The 19,108-nt window shown below is 50.9% G+C and overlaps 1 long non-coding RNA gene across 1 annotated transcript; it reads left to right on the plus strand.

Annotated features, from left to right (window-relative positions):
* Window positions 1-8,544: 8,544 nt before the first annotated feature.
* LOC149743765 (uncharacterized) lies at window positions 8,545-14,565 on the plus strand. Its single transcript, XR_016391798.1, has 4 exons — window positions 8,545-8,652; window positions 9,163-9,253; window positions 13,107-13,306; window positions 13,778-14,565. It is a non-coding gene; the product is annotated as an uncharacterized LOC149743765 (long non-coding RNA).
* The last annotated feature ends 4,543 nt before the right edge of the window (window positions 14,566-19,108 follow it).

The following is a 19,108-nucleotide window of genomic DNA, read 5'->3' on the forward strand; positions in this document are numbered from 1 at the left end:
ATGCCGGGTTGGCGACTTTGGCACTCCTGGCGGGGGTGACATGAGCCAGTTCGTCGGCCACGAGGAAGGGCGGAAAGCACATCCCGGAAAGGTAATGCGCCTTGGCCCCTGGGCGTTGCCGGTGGAGCTCGGAGCCCCTGGGCCTGGGCTTCCGTCTCTTGTGCTGTCGCCTGTCACAGTGGCCCCCGGCGCTGTGCTAGGGGGTGCTGGTCGTCTCGCGGCTCAGTTCATAGTAGCTGAAAGGGACAGTGTGTGATGTTCTGATTTCTCCCCATCGTTTTAAAAGGGAGGCTCTGGCCATTGCTCCTTGGGTAAAATGCAGCGGGACTGCTTTTTAAGATGGGACTGTCAGTGTTGGGGACCCTCCTTAATTACCAGGATGGAATCCCCTTCAGTTCCTCAAGCTGTGTTGTTTAGGCACAGAAAATGTGAGTAATAGGCACTGGAACTAAGTTTGAGTGAAAAAACGCACCGGTACCGCCGAGTTTTCCATCGAGACAGTTGATCCGTGTTGTCTCTTGGAATTATAAAGGGCGTACTGTTGCTTCCTAACCAGTGTCCTTTGAGAGCTCTACCTCTGTACGTTCAAATGATGAATTTTGAGGCTTTGCTCATACGTGGAGTAAACCCTTAAATTCCCTAAGACCTTCCTTTCCTCCGTCTCATACCCCATTAAGCCCGCTTCAGTTTATCTCCTGAATTTCTTCTGAATCTGTCAACTCTTCCTCAACATCCTAATACTGAACTTGCCTGTCTGTTGCAATGAGGTCCTAACTAGTGTCCATATATCTTGTTTCCTTCCAATCCATTCTTCACACAAGAAACCTTAGAAGCAAGTTGGGACATTGCTCATAAACACGGCTCAAAAACATTGTTTTGAGAATAGAAAACAAACTGTTGGCCTTTAACACTCTGCGTGGTCTAGAATCCTGTCTGCTTCTCTGCTACGTGGACTCCAGCTTGGTGCCTCTCCAACTTTAATATGGGTATGCCTCTCCTGTGGATCTTGTTAAATGCAGGCTGTAATTCAGTAGTTCTGGGTGGGGCCTGGATTCTGTGTTTCTAACGAGCTCCTAGGTGACGGTGACCCTGAGAGCAAGGGTCCAGCTCCTGCCTTTCTCCCTTCTTTCTGGAAGAGCAGGACGTCTGCCCCCCCGGGAGGAGAAGACATCTGCAACGTGACTACTAGCAACCAGCTTCCCTCACAGGCAAGGGACCTTTACCACTGCTCCCTACCATTTTGTCTGAGGCGCAGCAAGCCAAAACACTGACATGCTGAGGTTTGCAGCAAAGAGGAGGTTTATTCACAAGGCAGCCAAGCGAGGAAGTGACGTGACAATAGCTCTCAAATCCGCCTCCCCAAAGGCAAGGGGCTTGGGGTATCTATGGGATAAAGAATAAAGAAGCAGGGCAGTATGAGGCATGGGGAGCATGAGGAAAGGTGATTGGGAAAAGGTGTGCTCCTCATTGTTCTGAGCTGGCGTAACTAGGCTACGGGGCTCAGCACATCCTCAGGCTGTAGTTTTCGGCCCTCTGATGGCAGGAGGTCAAAAGGCACTGGGCCAGGTGGAAGATCGGTGGTCCTCTCCAGTCTTAACCAGCTCAGCCTAACTAGACACAGCTGATTCCAAGTTCCTGGACAATACCCGGGGCAAACATCTTATTGCTTATGCTACGTGCTATTTGGAGGACGTGCAAGTGTTCAAGCTACCTTGAGGAGTGAAGACAGGATTTGACTAATCCTTACACATGGTTTCACCTCCAGATGAGCAGAAGAGGCCTGTAGGCTGAATCTGGCTCCTGGCACCTGGAATTGGAGGCAGATGGTTTAAAAACAGGCTCTCCCGCCCTCTGTGTTATCTTAGGTAGATAGACTATTGAACCTTCCTGTGCCTGTTTCTCCACCAGCAGCATGGGGACACTCAGAGTCCCTCTCTTGGGGGCTGTTATGGGGGTTCAGTGAGCTATAGATGCATGCACAGGCACACGGGAGACACCCAGTGTGTGTTAGCTTCATGCTTACTTTTTATTAGGAGACCAGTATTGTTAGAAGATTTCTGGTTTGGACAACAAATTAGATAGGTGGTCATTACTATAGTTTATGCAACAGCAGTTCACATTACCATTTGCAAAAAAGCAGTTGGTTGTCCAACGGGGATTATAAACATCCATTTACCATGAGCTACTGAACAGATACTTTACACAGTAACTACTTCAAGTACTATTTAAGATCAATTCTCTATGTTGTCTTAAGCAGTTGTTAACCCCCCAATTTCGTGAATAGTACCAAGTAAGTCACTTGAACATCAGCTAGAGCAATCTGTTATCACTTAGCAAGCCTAAAGCTATAGTTCAACAATTTTATTTACTGTTCTATGACAAAAATGACTCTCAACAGCTATGCCCTGGATAAGTAATCAGCTAAAGCTAGTTTGACTGACCAAATCTGATTTACTGAGTGAATAAGCCAGTTGATTTAGAAAGGTCTAATGCATATTTCTCATCCATTCAGCATTCAACTGTTTCCCATGCCTAAAATGTCTTTTTTCCCATTCGTACATATCCAGATTCCTACTTCTGTGCCGTAGGGCTTGGCTGAACTACAACTGCCTTTAGTGACACTTTTCTCACCTGCACAATTGGAGATAATTTTAGTCTCCTCAAGACTCCCACGGGGTTACCTCTGTTGTGACACTTGACGATTTGGTGGCATATTTTACTTTATTTTATTTTAAATAGCCTTCCATTACTCCGTGCACATCAAACGGTAAATGCTTTCTCCTAGGAAACGTGTATAACGATTTTCTGAACTCTTCTGCTCTGGGCAAGATTCATAAATACACCAGGCAAACATAGTGAAAGAGGAGACAGTACTTGTGTTATATTCAGTTGGGTCTTGATACCTAAGTGTGACTCTTAACCAAGGATTATGCAGTAATTAAGGACACAGGTTAAAGTTGTTTAGAGTGTGTCCTAAAGTCTCCCTGGCAGAATTTAAATCTCTCCTCTGGAAATTGTAGACCTGAGACAAATTACTTCCCTAAACTTCATTTCCTACATCTGAGAAAGATAATAGTATCTACCTTGTAGTAGACTGAATAGTACCATTGCCCCCAAATGTCCACCTTCTAATCCCCAGAACCTATGAATGTCACCTTAAATGGCAGAAGGGACTTTGCCAATGGGATGAAAGTAAGGGTTTTGAGATGGGGAGATTCTTCTGGACTACCTGGATGGACCCAGATGTAACCACTGGTGTTCTCGTAAGAGAGAGGCAGAGGGAGTGTTTACTCCAGAGAGAATGTGATGATGAAGTTGGGGTTGGATTGATGTGGCCAGAAGTCAAGGAATGCTGTCAAGGAAACAGATTCTCCCTTAGAGCCTCTAGAAGGTGGATGGACGGCCTTGTCAACTCCTGGTTCCAGCCCAGGGAAACTGGTTTTGGACCTCTGTCTTCCAGAACCATAAGAGAATGAGTGTGTTTTGTTTTACGCAAGCTCATTGGTAGTCATTTGTTACAGCAGCCATAGGGAACTAATGCGTACCTCATAGGAACTATTTCTCCAATTAAAATGTGTGACTGGAAACACACTTGGTGGCATGTCTGACACACGGTAGGTATGCTACTGTGGGTAGTTCTTGGAAAGTAAAGCCTTGGTTTTTGAGGAATCATCAAAACCAGTACAATGGTTGCCATGTTTCTCCTTGTTCATCCTGGTGACAAAGCTGTAGAGAGAGCTCCATCCTTTCCCACAGGACGCCCACCCCTAGTACTTACAGGGAAGAGGTTATGTCTCACTTCAGGCACCTTCCTCTTTCCCTTTCTACTTTTTGTTTCATTAATCTTCATCCAGCTGGCCTTTCTAAGTTAAAAAAACAAAACAAAACAAAACCATTTCTCAATGGATTCAGATACTACCCCAAGTTAATATTCCAACCATGTTCTTGTTCTTCTGGGTCTCACCACCAGAAATTTCTGAGCTGAAATCCTCTCTAGTTTCTAGGATCAGTCACTTTCTAATTTCTCCTTTCTCAAGTTCAGAGTCTTGTCAGTTTAGTCCCTTCCCTAACCACAACATCTATTAAGGTGACACAGCAAAGTGATGAAAGTCTAGACGGTCTGGTTTTCATCCTGGGTTTCTGCCCGCTACTTACTGTGTGGCATTAGGCAAGCTATTCAACCCCCCTGGGCCTCAGTTTCCCCCCAAAAAGGTGAATATTATGAACATTACCTACCTATAGGGTTGCCATTATGAGGATTAAGTGAGTTAATATTTGCTAAGCACTTAGAATATTACTTGTTATAGTCCAAGCACTACAGTTGTGCTTGTTAATAATAATAAATGCAATTCCAAGCGTATAACTTACTCAACTTTCTGTCATAACTTTGAAGTGTTGGTCTATCTGTTGGCCAGCGTTGCAGGGAAATGAGTCGAGGCATGGGCTGAGGCATTGCTACCAGTGCGTGGTGTGTTCCCAGAACTAGGAACAGCCGTGTGAAATAGGTAGTGGTTCTACTTGGAGACGGGGCAGACTGGAAAATGACAGCCCTGGAGGTGTGTCCATAGGTTTGGTGTCAGAGCTGCTGCCTGCTGAAGCACTGATGCCGGCCTAAGCCGTATATGGGGGGGGGGCTGGGGAAAACAGGGGCAGAATGGAAAGGGAAAATAGGGGAAGAACGGAAAAAGATAGCCTAGGGAGGAGGTGTGGTGTCCATAGCTTCGGGGTCAGAGGTGCTGCCTGCTGCAGCACCGATGACACCCGAAGCCGTAGATGGGGGGCTGGGGAAAAGAGGGGCAGAATGGAAAGGGAAAACAGGGGCAGAACGGAAAACGAAAGCCCGGGAAGGTGGTGTGGTGTCCATAGCTTCGGGGTCAGAGGTGCTGCCGGGAGCAGCACCAATGACACCCGAAGCCGTAGATGGGGTGCTGGGGAAAAGAGGGGCAGAATGGAAAGGGACAACAGGGGCAGAACGGAAAACGAAAGCCCGGGAAGGTGGTGTGGTGTCCATAGCTTCGGGGTCAGAGGTGCTGCCGGGAGCAGCACCAATGACACCCGAAGCCGTAAATGGGGTGCTGGGGAAAAGAGGGGCAGAATGGAAAGGGACAACAGGGGCAGAACGGAAAACGAAAGCCCGGGAAGGTGGTGTGGTGTCCATAGCTTCGGGGTCAGAGGTGCTGCCGGGAGCAGCACCAATGACACCCGAAGCCGTAAATGGGGTGCTGGGGAAAAGAGGGGCAGAATGGAAAGGGACAACAGGGGCAGAACGGAAAACGAAAGCCCGGGAAGGTGGTGTGGTGTCCATAGCTTCGGGGTCAGAGGTGCTGCCGGGAGCAGCACCAATGACACCCGAAGCCGTAGATGGGGTGCTGGGGAAAAGAGGGGCAGAATGGAAAGGGACAACAGGGGCAGAACGGAAAACGAAAGCCCGGGAAGGTGGTGTGGTGTCCATAGCTTCGGGGTCAGAGGTGCTGCCTGCTGCAGCACCGATGACACCCGAAGCCGTAGATGGGGTGCTGGGGAAAAGAGGGGCAGAATGGAAAGGGACAACAGGGGCAGAACGGAAAACGATAGCCCGGGAAGGAGGTGTGGTGTCCATAGCTTCGGGGTCAGAGGTGCTGCCTGCTGCAGCACCGACGACACCCGAAGCCGTAGATGGGGTGCTGGGGAAAAGAGGGGCAGAATGGAAAGGGAAAACAGGGGCAGAACGGAAAACGATAGCCTGGGAAGGAGGTGTGGTGTCCATCGCTTTGGGGTGAGATGGGCTGCCTGGCTGATCTGAGAAAAGCGAGTGAAAGTGGGAGAGCTTCTCCCTAGCTGCTAACTCTTCTCAAGGTCTAGCACGCACTGAACACTGGCCTGCCGGCTCAGCCTGGGTGTTGCCATTGCATTGTACGTGTCACAGAGCAAGGGCGGGCGGGTCAGGGGGTGGGCTGGGGGCCCCACACAAGCCCAGCCCCTGGAGAAACCCGGCCCGAGGGCAAAGAGCCCGAGCCCTTCTGGACTTTCTAGCGGCTGGGACTTGTCGCTGTGGGTGGCAGGTGTTTGGCACCGGATGGGCCACCATGCGGAGACTGTTGGGGACTGTGGAAGCCTTGTCCTCCAGAGCTCACGCTGCCTGGGCACCGGCTCTGCAGACCCCTCAGCCCTGGGTATGTATCGGCCAGCCCTTCCCCGCAACGGGGCCCAGAGGCCAGAGCCTGCCCAGAGCTGAGTGCAGGAGGCACCCAGAGCTTGCCAGGCTGTGGCCCGCCTCCTCCGTGGACCTCCCCAGCTTGTCCGCGAGCCCTGGAGACAGGAGCAGGAGCGCCTTCTCCAGGGCTGCTGAGCTGCCAGCATCACCGTGAGCCAGGCGGTGAAGGTTTCTGAGCAGGGGATGCAGAGCCCTGACCCGACTGGATGCTGCACCCCACGATGTCCCTTCCTGGCAGGTAGGTTCTTTCTTCACTTGTTTTTCGAAATTTGGTAAAAGAACATTTCAACCTTCGACTGTTCTTCAGGGTATACAGATGGTAGTGGCTTAGCCGGGATTCGAAGCAAGCCTGTGTGATTCCAGAGCTCGTGCTCTGGACTCTGGCGCCTCCTTATCATATATGCTTCATGTGTTACTTTTTCTTTTGTTTCTTGAAGTCCTTATGATACTTAGCCCTAAGTGCCATACCTGTAATGAACACATCCACTGCCCTGTAGGAGGTGTTCTTTTGTTCAACGCGTGAATTGGTCATCCACCACACTGGGTTCTAATCTCAGAAGATAGGTCAGGGACCACCAGTTGTCAGCATAGCACCATCCCACATTTCTAATTGAGGCTTGGAGCCTAGATTTTTCCCTTTGGTCTAGTTTGAAGGATCCAGGTAGGTAAAGCTTATATTCTAGATAAATCATGGGCTATCCTGAAAGGAATTCATCAGTGAATTATTCTGTATGGATTAGAAGCCAGTTTCTCTGGCCTTCCTGGAGTATATCCAGTAAGGCATCTCATTCATGTCTAGAAAGCAAATATATCATTTATTGCAACTTCAGCGTGGAGCGATGTATTGGTTTAAAATAAAGTACGAGCAACACAATTTGGTCATTGTGAGTATGCCGGCTGGGTCCACTCTTTACTACACATATGTAACTCTAGAGCTTCTTATGCCCCATAGAGGAGACATACTCTTGTGTGTCTAGGACAAGGGAAACATGTGTTGTTATTCAGGAGCTGGAAGCTACAGCATGACAGGAAAGAATTGAAAAATCCTGGTCTTGGTCTACACGTCACTTTACCTTGTCCGAATCTTGTTTCTTTGGCTTGCTTCATTGGAGTGTTTTCTCTCTCCTGGGACTGACATTGTGTGTTCTGTATCAGGCATGTGACATGTAGAAGTTTCAGAACCCAGAATCATATAGATCAGTAAAAATCTATATATTTTTGTTTAAAATCTATTTAAAATCACACTGGGCATAATTCATATATTCCAAAAGTAGTTTGACCCTCTGCTCATGAGATTCTTTTTATGGTATGTCGAAGCAAATTTGGACTTCCATCCCCAATAAACTTTGAGGTTGGAGGACACAAAAGCTTTTGCTCAGACCTAAATTCTGTCTGAAAAAAAAAGGGTAACTATTATAAGCCCTTTCTAACCTCTCCAGGAGCAGAAATGATTTACAGCTATGGCATTGAACCATAATTTCTTGATCTCGTTTGAGAAGAGTTCAGTAAGAAACAGTGTCTTGAGTTTTGTTCGTTGGTTCCCTGTTTTCTTGTCTTGCGTGCCAACAATCCACTGTAATACGTGAGTGAGTATGGCAGCAGGCCGAGTGTTCCCTGGAGCTCATTAAATGAACGTGTTTTCCTAAAATGACTTCTGTCTCCTTGTTTTCAGCCCCTCTTCTTTCCTCTGTCCTTTACTATAACCAGGGCTCAGCAAAAGCTGACTGGCTTTGTGCAGACCCTACTTAGGGTAGTCTTTTCTTCATTATTTTATTCACGGCCCCTCCATTTCATTGTTTGCCTTCTCGAAATGTGTTGAAATCTTTCTGTGGTTGATGACTTCCACAATGTCTTGGCTCTTATTGGTTGATTAATTTGGGTATTTCTACAGTTTTATTTAAACCTGGTTTCAGGAGGACCAGAAAGTAAATATATTTCCTAGTCTGCCATCTTGAGCTGAAAATCCCTGTGGATTTTAGCATCCAATGTTCCCATGGGTAAAAAACCCAACCTTGGCATTAATAGATGTACACTCAAGATTTCAGCTTTTCTTGAGCAATCACTAAGGATTTAATATGCGGTCACTTCTAATGGGAAAATAGTAACTATCTCATGGCGTTGATTTGAGGATTAACTTAGATAATGGACAAGAAAATGCTTGGTAAGGTTTTAAAATCTATAAAAAATGTTTTTTGTTATTATTTGATTTGTTGCTATTTCAACTTTAGCTGACAGTTGTTTGTGACCTTGCTTATGTGAGAAAATGCCTTCTGGTTTATTGTTTTGAAAGCCAGATTATATTTTTCAATAGCTCAATGGAAATGGCATCATTTGTGAAGTTGAAGGGTGAAGGCATAAATGTTTCTTGACATTTGAATCAACTATTGGTCTTCTGGGGCTTGTCCTTATTCTCCTGCAGTCTCTAATCAACATGGCATCCAGAGAGATCCTGTTAAAACGTAAGTCAGATCATGTCACTCCAGGCTCTTCAGTGGCTTCTTCACAGGAAAAGCAAAGTCCTCAAAGTGCCTCCACAGCCCTAGAAATCTGGGCCTCTGTTTCCTCTCTGACTGTTTCCTTCTCCTCTCCACTTTGCTCCCTCTGTTTTCCACACACTGACATCCTTTCTGCTCCTTGGATACTCCAAGCCCACTCTTGCCTCATTGCCTTTCCATCTGACTGTTCCCTCTGCTTGTACTATTCACTTCCCAGATATGCACCTTGCTCCCTCTCACAACCTTAGGTTCCCTCTTAAATTTTATCTTCCCCAGAAAGCCCTCAGTGATCACTTAGTTTCAGATCGCAGCCTCCTCCTACCAGCTAACAATCTCCATCCCCCTTCCCCGCTTGCTGTTTTTCTCCAGCACTTACCTGATATACTAGTTATTCTACCCATTTATTCAATTTTTATTTACGTATTTACACTTACGATTTTATATTTGCTTCTTTACTTTTGTCTCTCCCCTCAGCTCGAGAGAGGCTATATTCATCTGTGTTAATCACTGCTGTGTTTCCTGAACATGCCTAGAAAACATACTGAAGAAGGGTGCCTGAAATTTGGTAAGGGAGCCATCAATTTTCTTGGCTGAATGAAGAAATATGCTCATAAATTAATGAACAAATCTCTGGGGTTTCTGAATTAAGGACTAATGGGAAGAGGAAGGCAAATGGTTGGGACAGGGTACTGCAAGAAGGAGTATTTGGAGTACTCTGATAGCTCTCCTAATAGATAACATTTTGTTCATTTAAATAGTTTTAACGAGAGAGCTGGGAACTCGGGACACACAGCATCGAGGTTTTATAATGCATTCTGTAGAGTTCTTTTCGAGTGTGTTCAAATATCATTGAAAATATATGCATGCATATAAACCTCTGTTACTTTATTTAGTGCTTTACAAGAGCCCCTCAAGGAAGGGGTAGTAGCAACTATCAGTATCCTTCCTTTATGATGAGCTTAATTTATTCAAAATTACATGCTAATTTATTTGTAACTGTGAAACTAGACTTAGTTATTTAGTAGACCCTCCCTAGAAACCTATGACGTTAATAAAACCAACAAAACTGTGTTCAGGTTCCAGTGATACACACATTACAGACTCAATTATGTGTCATCCATTTTAATGAAGGGAAGAAGTGATTTAACAAACACAGAGCAAACAAACAGAATATGAAGGTTTGTCCTCCATTAATATTAGTAATGGATAAAGTGGGCTCCAACGCCTTCAAGGTAGCTTGAGACCCATCATCTCTGTGTCATGGGAAGGGGGATGCTCGGCCAGGATGTCTTTCTGTGTCACTGAGAAAAATTTCCATAATATATAACGATACTTACTGAAACGGATATGGGGCATTTGGGTAATTAGGAATCCGTTAGCATATTTTTCCGGAAGCCTTGACTACGAAACGAGGATAGTAGATTTGGACACTTGCAGCCATGCAGAAGTTGTTTGGGTATTCATCTTTATGCCGAATGAAGTAAGCTTATTTCATCTCTGCAGCTTCCCATATACCATTTTCCCACCTCTGTTTTGTGTTTGGAAAGACTTTTAGAAATTAAAACTCAAGTTAAAAAGTGAGTGACGGGCTTCCCTGGTGGCTCAGTGGTTGAGAGTCCGCCTGCCGATGCAGGGGACGCGGGTTCGCGCTCCGGTCCGGGAAGATCCCACATGCCGCGGAGCGGCTAGGCCCGTGAGCCATGGCCGCTGAGCCTGCGCTCCGCAACGGGAGAGGCCACAGCAGTGAGAGGCCCGTGTACTGCAAAAAAAAAAAAAAAGAGAAAAAGAAAGAAAAGAAAAGAGAGTGAGTGACAACTTAAATGATATATGGAATATTTTGCTGACTTAGAAGAGCATGCAGAATTAAATATGACCCAGTTGAAATGTTAATTTTATTTTAATGTGTATATTGGGGTGGAGTCTTAAAGGTGCCAGAAAACAAGCATTCACCCATCCTGTTTGGAACTGCAGCACACAGGCACCTTCAGTTACCAGTTCTGTTCATTCCACAGAATCATCTTGGGAAAACATACTGTTTTTTATGTACCTGGTGTATATCTTAACCAGTTTGAAGAATTTCCCAAATACCTGTTAATATGTAGTTCTCCGATTCCAATCTTGCCACGTTCTGTACCAGTGACACAGCACATAGGAGTTTTATTTCTCTTCCTTTCTCTGGGTTGTTGAGAACCCAACGAAAGAACAATGGAATGGCATCAAAGAGATCAGGGTTCTTGACTCAGATTTACCATAAAATAATAGTGTCCTCTTGGGAAAATTATAGTTGTTCTAGGCCCCTTTCCTTTTCTTTACTTTGACAGAGCTGCACTAGATGACCCCAAGTAACACTGTGCTCTTTGCAGTAGTAGCTTAGACGTTATTGGTTTTCTGAAACAAATGAAGACAGTGACACAGGAAACTGTGCAACATCTCTGTAACGATGTTTTCTTAGAGTTGCCTCCATTTTTCAGATGATAAGATGGCTGAGCACAGAAGTAGGTGTTTTGACCAGAGGTTCCAGAGTAGATGGAACTGAACCACAAGTTTCCTTCATTCCTGAAGCTCACTTAGCCAAAACATAGGCTTCTGAATATTAAGCTGTAAAGCATATTATCAGTGTGCTTTAAAAGAAGCGGTTCTTCTAGGATTTCTATTTAATAGCAGGCGGTTTTGAAATTCTTAGAAGATCATCGAATCTTGTGAGATTTACAGCTCTATTTTCCTGTCAAGCAAGTTGTATCAGTGCCAGACAATCATCTGAGCTTCTGGATGCTTCTCTGAACCTCTTGAATTTTTCTTCTTGCTATCTGAAATTCATGCCAGATAAGCCTTTTTGTAGAGAGCGTGTACAGACTTGTCTATTTTCATATAAGAAAGCGATGCAGTGAGCCAGGTCGGGGGTTAAGCCCTCATTCTCAGAGTGGTATTGAGCTCCTGGTGAAATGTAATCCTCATTTCCTCAGAATAGAAAAGCAGTTATCTCACGTTTTTAATGCCATTAACTCTTTATACATTTATGTATAATACATATATTTATTGTACCTACGAGGTGTGCTCTCTTTGGGAAGTACAAAGCTATTTGAGACGTAAGTTGTTCATTTTTTTGTTTTCCCACAAATACTGTGACCCTTTGAGCAGGAAGGTCTGTGTTTTACTAACATCTAGAACAAGCAGCTAACACGGTGTCTAAGATGTAGTCAATAAATATGAAATAGGTAAATGAACACATTTTTTAAGGAAGGGCCAGGGCATGAACAAATAGAAAATTTTCATTTTCAGTCACAAAGCCACAACAGACATAAAAATGATACAGACAACAAGTGCTACGGTCATTCAAAGAAGGCATAGAATTGATACAACAAGGATCTCCCCTATGGCACAGGGAACTGTACTCAATATTTTGTAATAACTTATAAGGGAAAAGACTCTGAAAACGGAATCACTGCGCCGTACACCTGAAACGGACACGACATTGTAAATCAACTATATTTCAATTAAAAAACAAACAAACAGACAACAGCAACAACAAAAACCCAAAGAGGTCATAGAAGTTCTTATGAGATTCCCGAAGAGAAGAGAAGCCAAATGAGGACGGGAGAGGCGGCTTTTGAATCCGTTCAGAGGAGAAGTCACAGAGGAACTAGTCATTGATCTGAACTTGAGATTAAGATTAAGATGAATTAATCTGAATTAAGATTGCAACACAGGGATATTACAGATGAAGGTAATCACATAAACTTACTATACTGAAACTTGCAGAGGTTATGAGTGTTGTTCAAGATCCCAAAGCAAGTGCATTGTGGAATCAGAATTTTAAGTGAGGCCTGATGAACTAAAAACAAACCAACACAGAAACAAGCCCTTCCTGTGACACCACGTTGCCTTTGAAGTCGTTTTTTTTGGTGGATTGGCAGAAACTGGTTCCAGTGTTTCTTGCAGGAATGACTGGCCATAGGACTGGGCGTCGTAGCTTCCTGCCAGGCGGCCGAAGGTCGCAGGCAGGTGGGTCACTGGGACACACGCGGAGGGGCTCCTGCCCGGCCCCCTGGCCGCTCAGTGCCCCTGCCCCAGAGCGGGGGTGGGGGCCTCAAAGCAGCCTTGTCTGAGTCCCCTGCCACTAGAGAGAGTATTGGCCCAACACTTGTAGAAAACGGGGACCTTGCTGGCAGTTCAGTGGAGGGACACAAATAAATCTTTGCCGACTTTCTGCTGAAGCTCACGAGGGTTCACTCCTAAGCCTCTTACAAGGCCAGCTGCCGAGGCTGCGAGAGATGAGTCAGGGCTCTCCCTCCATCACGGGGAGATCGCTGGTTAAAGCGCTCACGAGGGAGTGAACCGCGTGTCCGCACCGACACGCATGGGCAGACCTCGTCGATGCCTTCTGTCCGGGGTATGAAGCCCTCTCCTGCCTCTTCCAGGCTCTCTAGAAAGCATGTGCAGAGCCTCCCACTCCACCCTCGGACTCCGTGGGCCACAGCTGGAGGGACCAGCCAAGGAGCCGTGGCAGGAGGAGGCCAGAGGGCAGTGGGCCTCGGCCGGAGCCCGTCAGTCAGTCCCCATTCACACACCACCAGACGATCCTCTTGACCTGGGCAGTAGCCGCCAACCGACCGCTAAGGTGAGCCCGGCGCGCGCTTGGCTACCTGGCATGGCTGGGAACCCCAGGATCTCCTGGCAGAGGCGGGCATTCTCCTGGGCCGGGTCCGCGGGCGTCTGCGTGTGCAGGGCCTGAACCACCTTGGCCAGGACGATCTGGCACAGGTTGAAGAGGCCTGGGGCGTGGGAGGAAGGAGACGGGGGGCTGGCACCGTGTCCAGGCCACGCTTGCCAGCCGGGCAGACCGGAAGCCCCCTTCCCTTCCCTCGGTCCGGCCGCATCTGGGTTGGCCTCCCGGGACTTGATGAGCTTGTCCAGCAGCTCCTGAGGGACGGTGCTGCCCGTGCCCCACCAAGACTGGCAGCAGCGCCAGGGCCTCACAGGGCACGGCGCCCCCGGCCCCAGAGCCTTCCCTCTGGCTCTCATCACCGGCTGTCAGCAGACCTGCATGCAACGTGCTTTTCTTTTCTCTTGTCTTCTTTACGTCCCTCAGCCACGCAATGCGGTGAAGCCCTGACGCTCGCTGCCACGTCGGTACACCCTGAGAACACGATGCTCAGCGAGAGAAGTCATACACAGAAGGACACACAGGGCGTGACCCCACTGAGGAGAAACATCCAGAGCAGGTAGATCCACAGAGTCAGCGAGTGGGTTCCTGGTTGTCAGGGGCTGGCGAGGGGACGGAGTGATAGCTAAGGGCGTGAGGGACATTTTCGGGATGATGGAAATGGTCCAAAGCAGTAGTGACGTCTGTACGGCTCAGTAAACTGTCCCCACACGCCCCAGTGCAGCCTGTGAGAGCATCGCTCTCAGGATGAAGGGCTGACCACAGGAAGACCGAACGAGCAGTGGGTCCTGGGCCCAGACTCTCAGCTGGCGCCCCCCACGTGGGGAAGTCACTGGGACTTGCTGAGCCTCCACGGAGACTGGCAGCAGCCCCCGAGCTCACAGGGCACTGCACCCCCGGCCCCAGAGCCTTCCCTCTGGTTCTCATCACCGGCCGTCAGCAGACTTGCAGGCAACGTTCCTTTCTTTTCTTTTGTCTTTTTTAAAGGCAACTCTTGAGTACATGTATTTAACATGCAGGGAACCAGCCCTGACTCCTTGATCTGGGTCTTCCAGCCTCTAGAGCCTCGAGGACATCCATTTCCGTTATTTACGCGCCCAGTGCCTGGGGTTTGATGATGGAAGCTGACACCGAGGGCGTCACCACGTGTGGGGTGATGTCAGTGAAAGAATCCCGTGGCGAGGGCCTGCCTGAGGACCACGCATGCCCGGGCCCTCCCCGCCCCCTGCCTGCAGCCCTGCGCCTGGGAGCGGAGCTGGTGCATCGCATGCCCGACGTCGTGGAAGTTGGTCTCCCGCTCATCATGCCGCAGCAGGGAGGGCAGGTTGGGCGTAGGCTTGGTGAAGTTGGCCACCATGGCCGCGATGGCGATCTGGCAGCTCCCATCGTGCTGTAGGCAGGCCGAAGCAGGCCGCGTGCCCGGACTTCCCCACCCTGCGGAGGGACGTGGATGGGGCCCCGCTTCCACAGAGGAGCCCCGGCCCACGGCCGACAGGTTCCCCCACGCACGCACCGAGGATAGAGGTCAGGTAGAACTTGCCGATGGATGACCTTGCCCGAGGCCGCGTCCCAGACCGTTTAGAGCCTCACGTCTTCGTGACACATGCTGGTGCCCTCCTCCAGGTCGAAGGTCAGCCCCAGCAGCTCCTGGGAGATGCCCAGCAGCCCGCGTGTGACCGCCTGCATGGGGAAAGACTCATTGAGCAGGTACTGGCCCACGTGGTAGCGCGTCTCCTCCCCCTGGTTCACGTAGTAGCGCAGGTCCCAGGCGTTGATGGGGCCGTCAAAGTGCAGGCCCCGCCTCTGGCACTCGGCCTTCTTTAGCTCCAGGATCACGGCCGCTCCTGCTCCCCGAGGGGCTTCAGCTTCTGGGCCAGCTCACCTGCGGGCGGAGGGGAGAGGCTCGGCTACGTCCCTGGGGCGGCCCCCCAGCCACCCCCGACCCTGTGCCCCTCGAGGCAGAATGAAGGGTCTGGGAAGGTGACCCCCAAGGGCTGACACAGTGGGGTCTCAGGCAGTACCACATCCGGTCAAGGTCCGCCTGACCCCGTCCCCACTGGGACTCAGGGGGAGGCGGTGTTACCTAGGACAGTGGCCACCACCTGGCTGGTCTTGTCCGTGTTCATCTCCAGCACAGAGTCGGCATGGTGCGGAACCCCAGCAGGCGGGACTTCAGGGCCTGCAGCCTCACCAGCTCCCTGAGGATCACGCAGTTCTCCCGGAAGCCAGAGACGGAAGGCGCTGGGGACCGAGGGCCACGCCCTCCCCACGGGCCCCGGGCCAGGTCTCTGCAGGCGGGCAGGGCTCCCAGGCCACTGGCGGGCACAGCCAATCCCCCTCCCTCCTCCTCCTGGCCCGGATTTCTAGGCACTTTGGTGCTGTCCTAACACGTGGTCTTTATTAACACAGGTCCTTTTGGAAGCAGAAACGGCATGAACGTGATGGGCTCTAAGGCCAAGGGCAGGAAGAAATGCGGCCAGGCTCTCCAGGAGCCACCAAGGGGCCTCCCCGGGCTCAACAAGACAAACACGGCTGCCGTGCAGACAGTAGCTCAACCCCACGGCGCCCGAACACCCAGCCCCTGGACGGTGAGACACCTGTTGCTGCAGGTGGCCCGTGGCTCACTGATGAGGCCCGGCCCCAGGTGTACGCCACCTTCTCGGGGGCCACCTCTCCGGTCTGCAGCGGGGTTCTCCTGGGAGCCCCCAGTCACCACAGCACCAGCGTGGCCTGTCTGCAGCCCAAGAAGGTGGGGACACAAGACTGTCCCCCGTGCCCCCCGCATCCCCCGCGAGGCCGAGCGAGCACCAGTGGTGTCTGCGGGGAAGATGAAGGGCTCACGCACAGCCCGCATCTACAGAAGCACAGACTGCAGCCACATGCGCTATGGAACAAACACAAGTGTCCATGCAGGACCCGATGTCTGAATGTCAAGGCCATGCCCGGGCCACAGTGAGAAGGTGCATCCCCCATGCAAGCCACAGAGAGGGGATGGGGGGGTCCATCTGCGATTCTGAGCTCATCGGGCATCACCCCAGAGGGAGAGGGAGAGGGAGAGAGGTAGACAGACGTACAGAGGGAGAGAAAGAGAGAGGGAGGGAGAGACGTCTCTCCCTTCCCTGGGGGTTCTCTAGTGCAGCCAAGGCTGAAAACCACTGCATTTTGGGAGATGGGTCCTCGTGGAAGAGTTAAATAGTCGCTCATGGCATTATCGACACATACTAAAAAGGCCTCAAATCTTGGGGAGTCAGGGAGGGGAGTGTCGGCTGCCTCGTAAACGAGGAGAGATTGGGCATCAGAGGAGGTGCCTGTGCAGCCTGCGCCCAGGGCCCCGCAGACTTCATCTCCCAGCGGTGGTCCTGGGCTGGAAGTCAGCGGGGAGGTCAGGCTGTCCAAGCATCAACGTTGACTTCAGGGCTGATCTAAAAGGCGCCTGGGGTTTGTTGAAGCAGAAAAAAGAGAAAGCAGTAGGGAGAGGATGGGAGTTGGAGGGGGAGGGAGCCCCCCTCCTCAGCACTTCTACCGCTCTCCCTCTCTCTCTCTCTCTCTCTCCCTTTCTCCCTCTCTCCCTCTACCTCGCTGCCTCTCACTCTCCCTCTCCCTCCATCTCTCCCTCTCCCTCTCTCCCTCTCCCTCCATCTCTCCCTTTCTGGGAAAGAGTGAGGGAGATGGAGACATGGAGGGAGAGGGAGGAGAAGGAGAGAGGGAGGGAGAGAGGTGTAGAGGGAGAGAGGGAGAGACGTCTTCGCTCCCTCCCTCTATCCCTCTCTCCCTTTCCCCCCTCTCTCTCCCTCTCCCCCTCCCTCTCCTGCTCTCCCTCTCCCTCTTTCCCTCTCCCTCTCCCTCCACCTCCTTCCCTCTCTGGAGAGGGAAGGAGGTGTTGGGAGAGGGAGAGCGGAACAGGGAAACAGGGACAGGGAGAGAGGGAGGGAGAGGGAGGGAGGAAGAGACCTCTTTCCATCTCCCTCTCCCCCCCCTCCTCTCCATATCTCTCTCCCTCTCTTCCTCTCCCTCCCTCTCCCTCTCCCTCCATCTCCCCCTCTCCCTCTCTCCCTCTCCCTTGTCTCTGCCTCTCTATCTCTCCCTCTCTGGGAGGGAGTGAGGGAGATGGAGAGATGGAGGGAGCGGGAGAGTTGGAGGGAGGGAGAGGGTGAGAGGGAGGGAGGGAGAGAGGGATAGAGGGAGGGAGCGAGAGAGGGATAGAGGGAGGGAGGGAGAGGGATAGAGAGAGGGAGGGAGAGAGGGATAGAGGGAGGGAGCGAGAGGGATAGAGGGAGGGAGCTAGAGGGATGGAGGGAGGGAGAGAGGGATGGAGGGAGGGAGAGAGAGGGAGGGAGGGAGAGAGGGAGGGAGGGAGAGAGGGAGGGAGGGAGAGAGGGAGGGAGGGAGAGAGGGAGGGAGGGAGAGACGGTCTTTCGCTCCCTCCCTCTCTCCCTCTCTCTCTCCCTCTCTCCCTCTCACCCCTCTCTCTCCCTCTCCCCCCTCCCTCTCCTGCTCTCTCTCCCTGTCCCTCCACCTCCTTCCCTCTCCGGAGAGGGAAGGAGGTGGAGGGACAGGGAGAGGGAAAGAGGTAGAGGGAGAGCGTGCGGAACAGGGAAACAGGGACAGGGAGAGAGGAAGGAAGAGAAGGAGAGGGAAGAGGGACGGGGGAGGAGGGAAGAGGGAGGGGGGAGGAGGGAAGAGGGAGGGGGGAGGAGGGAGAGAGACGGGGGAGAGCGAGGAGGGGGAGGGGAGGGGGAGAGGGATGGGGGAGAGCAAGGGGGAGACGGAGGTGGAGAGGGAGTTGGGAGAGGGACGGGGAGGGGGGAGAGGGAGGGGGGAGGGAGAGAGGGAAAGAGAGAGACGCAGAGGAAAGAGGGAGAGGGAAGAGAGAGAGGGACAGAGGGAGAGGGAGAGAGGGAGGAGGAGAGGGACGAGAGGAAGCAGGGAGAAAAGAGAGAAAGAACACACCATCTACATTTCTGTCAAATGACACCGGGGATCCTTACACAACCAGGAGAAAATAAGACAGCGAGGCTCTTTCTCAGCTGGAACTGGAACTGCAGATGGGGCCAAACACCACCAGGGTGGCCACACATGTCCAGCTGCCGCCCCAGGCCCCTGAGTCTGGTCACCAGGTCTCTGAGTGTTTGCTCCAGGGACCTGGGGTTCACCCTGTCACCCTGGAGGTCGGGCCTAGACAGCATGGCCCCGGGCTGGACACATAGGGGGAAAAGCATCCCCACAGGCCAGCTTGTGCGAGCCGATTCAGCTGCCAGATTCTAGAGGCCCGGGATCACCCTGTGGCCCATGAAAGCCAGGAGCCAGGAGGGTCTTGCATCGGGATTCCTGTCCGTTGGACTGGAACGTTTATGTAAGGAGCCTTGGAAACAGTGGTAAGAAGACTGAATTCGAACGAGCTTTAGGATATTATGGACCACTCCGAAGTGTGTGGGTTGCTAAAAACCCTCCCGGCTTCACTCTTGTTGAAAATGAAGATCCCCGAGATGCAGCGGATGCTGTCTGAGAAGTAGACGGGAGAACACTCTGTGGCTGCCGAGTAAGAGTGGACCTGTCGAATGGGGAAGGGAGAAGTCGAAATCGTGGCCGCCTCCTTCTTGGGGTCGTCGCCCTCGAGATGATTATCGGAGGAGGAGTCCTCCCCCTCACCACAGATCTCCAAGACGGAGAAGCTTCTCCCGCAGCCGGAGCAGGTCCCTTTAGTAGATATAGGAGAAGAGAGAGATCACTGTCCCAGGAGAGAAATCGCAAGCCGTC

This window comes from Delphinapterus leucas, unplaced genomic scaffold (genome assembly GCF_059928025.1).
Source record: "Delphinapterus leucas isolate spDelLeu-1000000601 "Yukka" unplaced genomic scaffold, BTC_Dleu_Yukka2 spDelLeu_asBTCV2_sq85, whole genome shotgun sequence".
Classification (NCBI taxonomy): domain Eukaryota; kingdom Metazoa; phylum Chordata; class Mammalia; order Artiodactyla; family Monodontidae; genus Delphinapterus; species Delphinapterus leucas.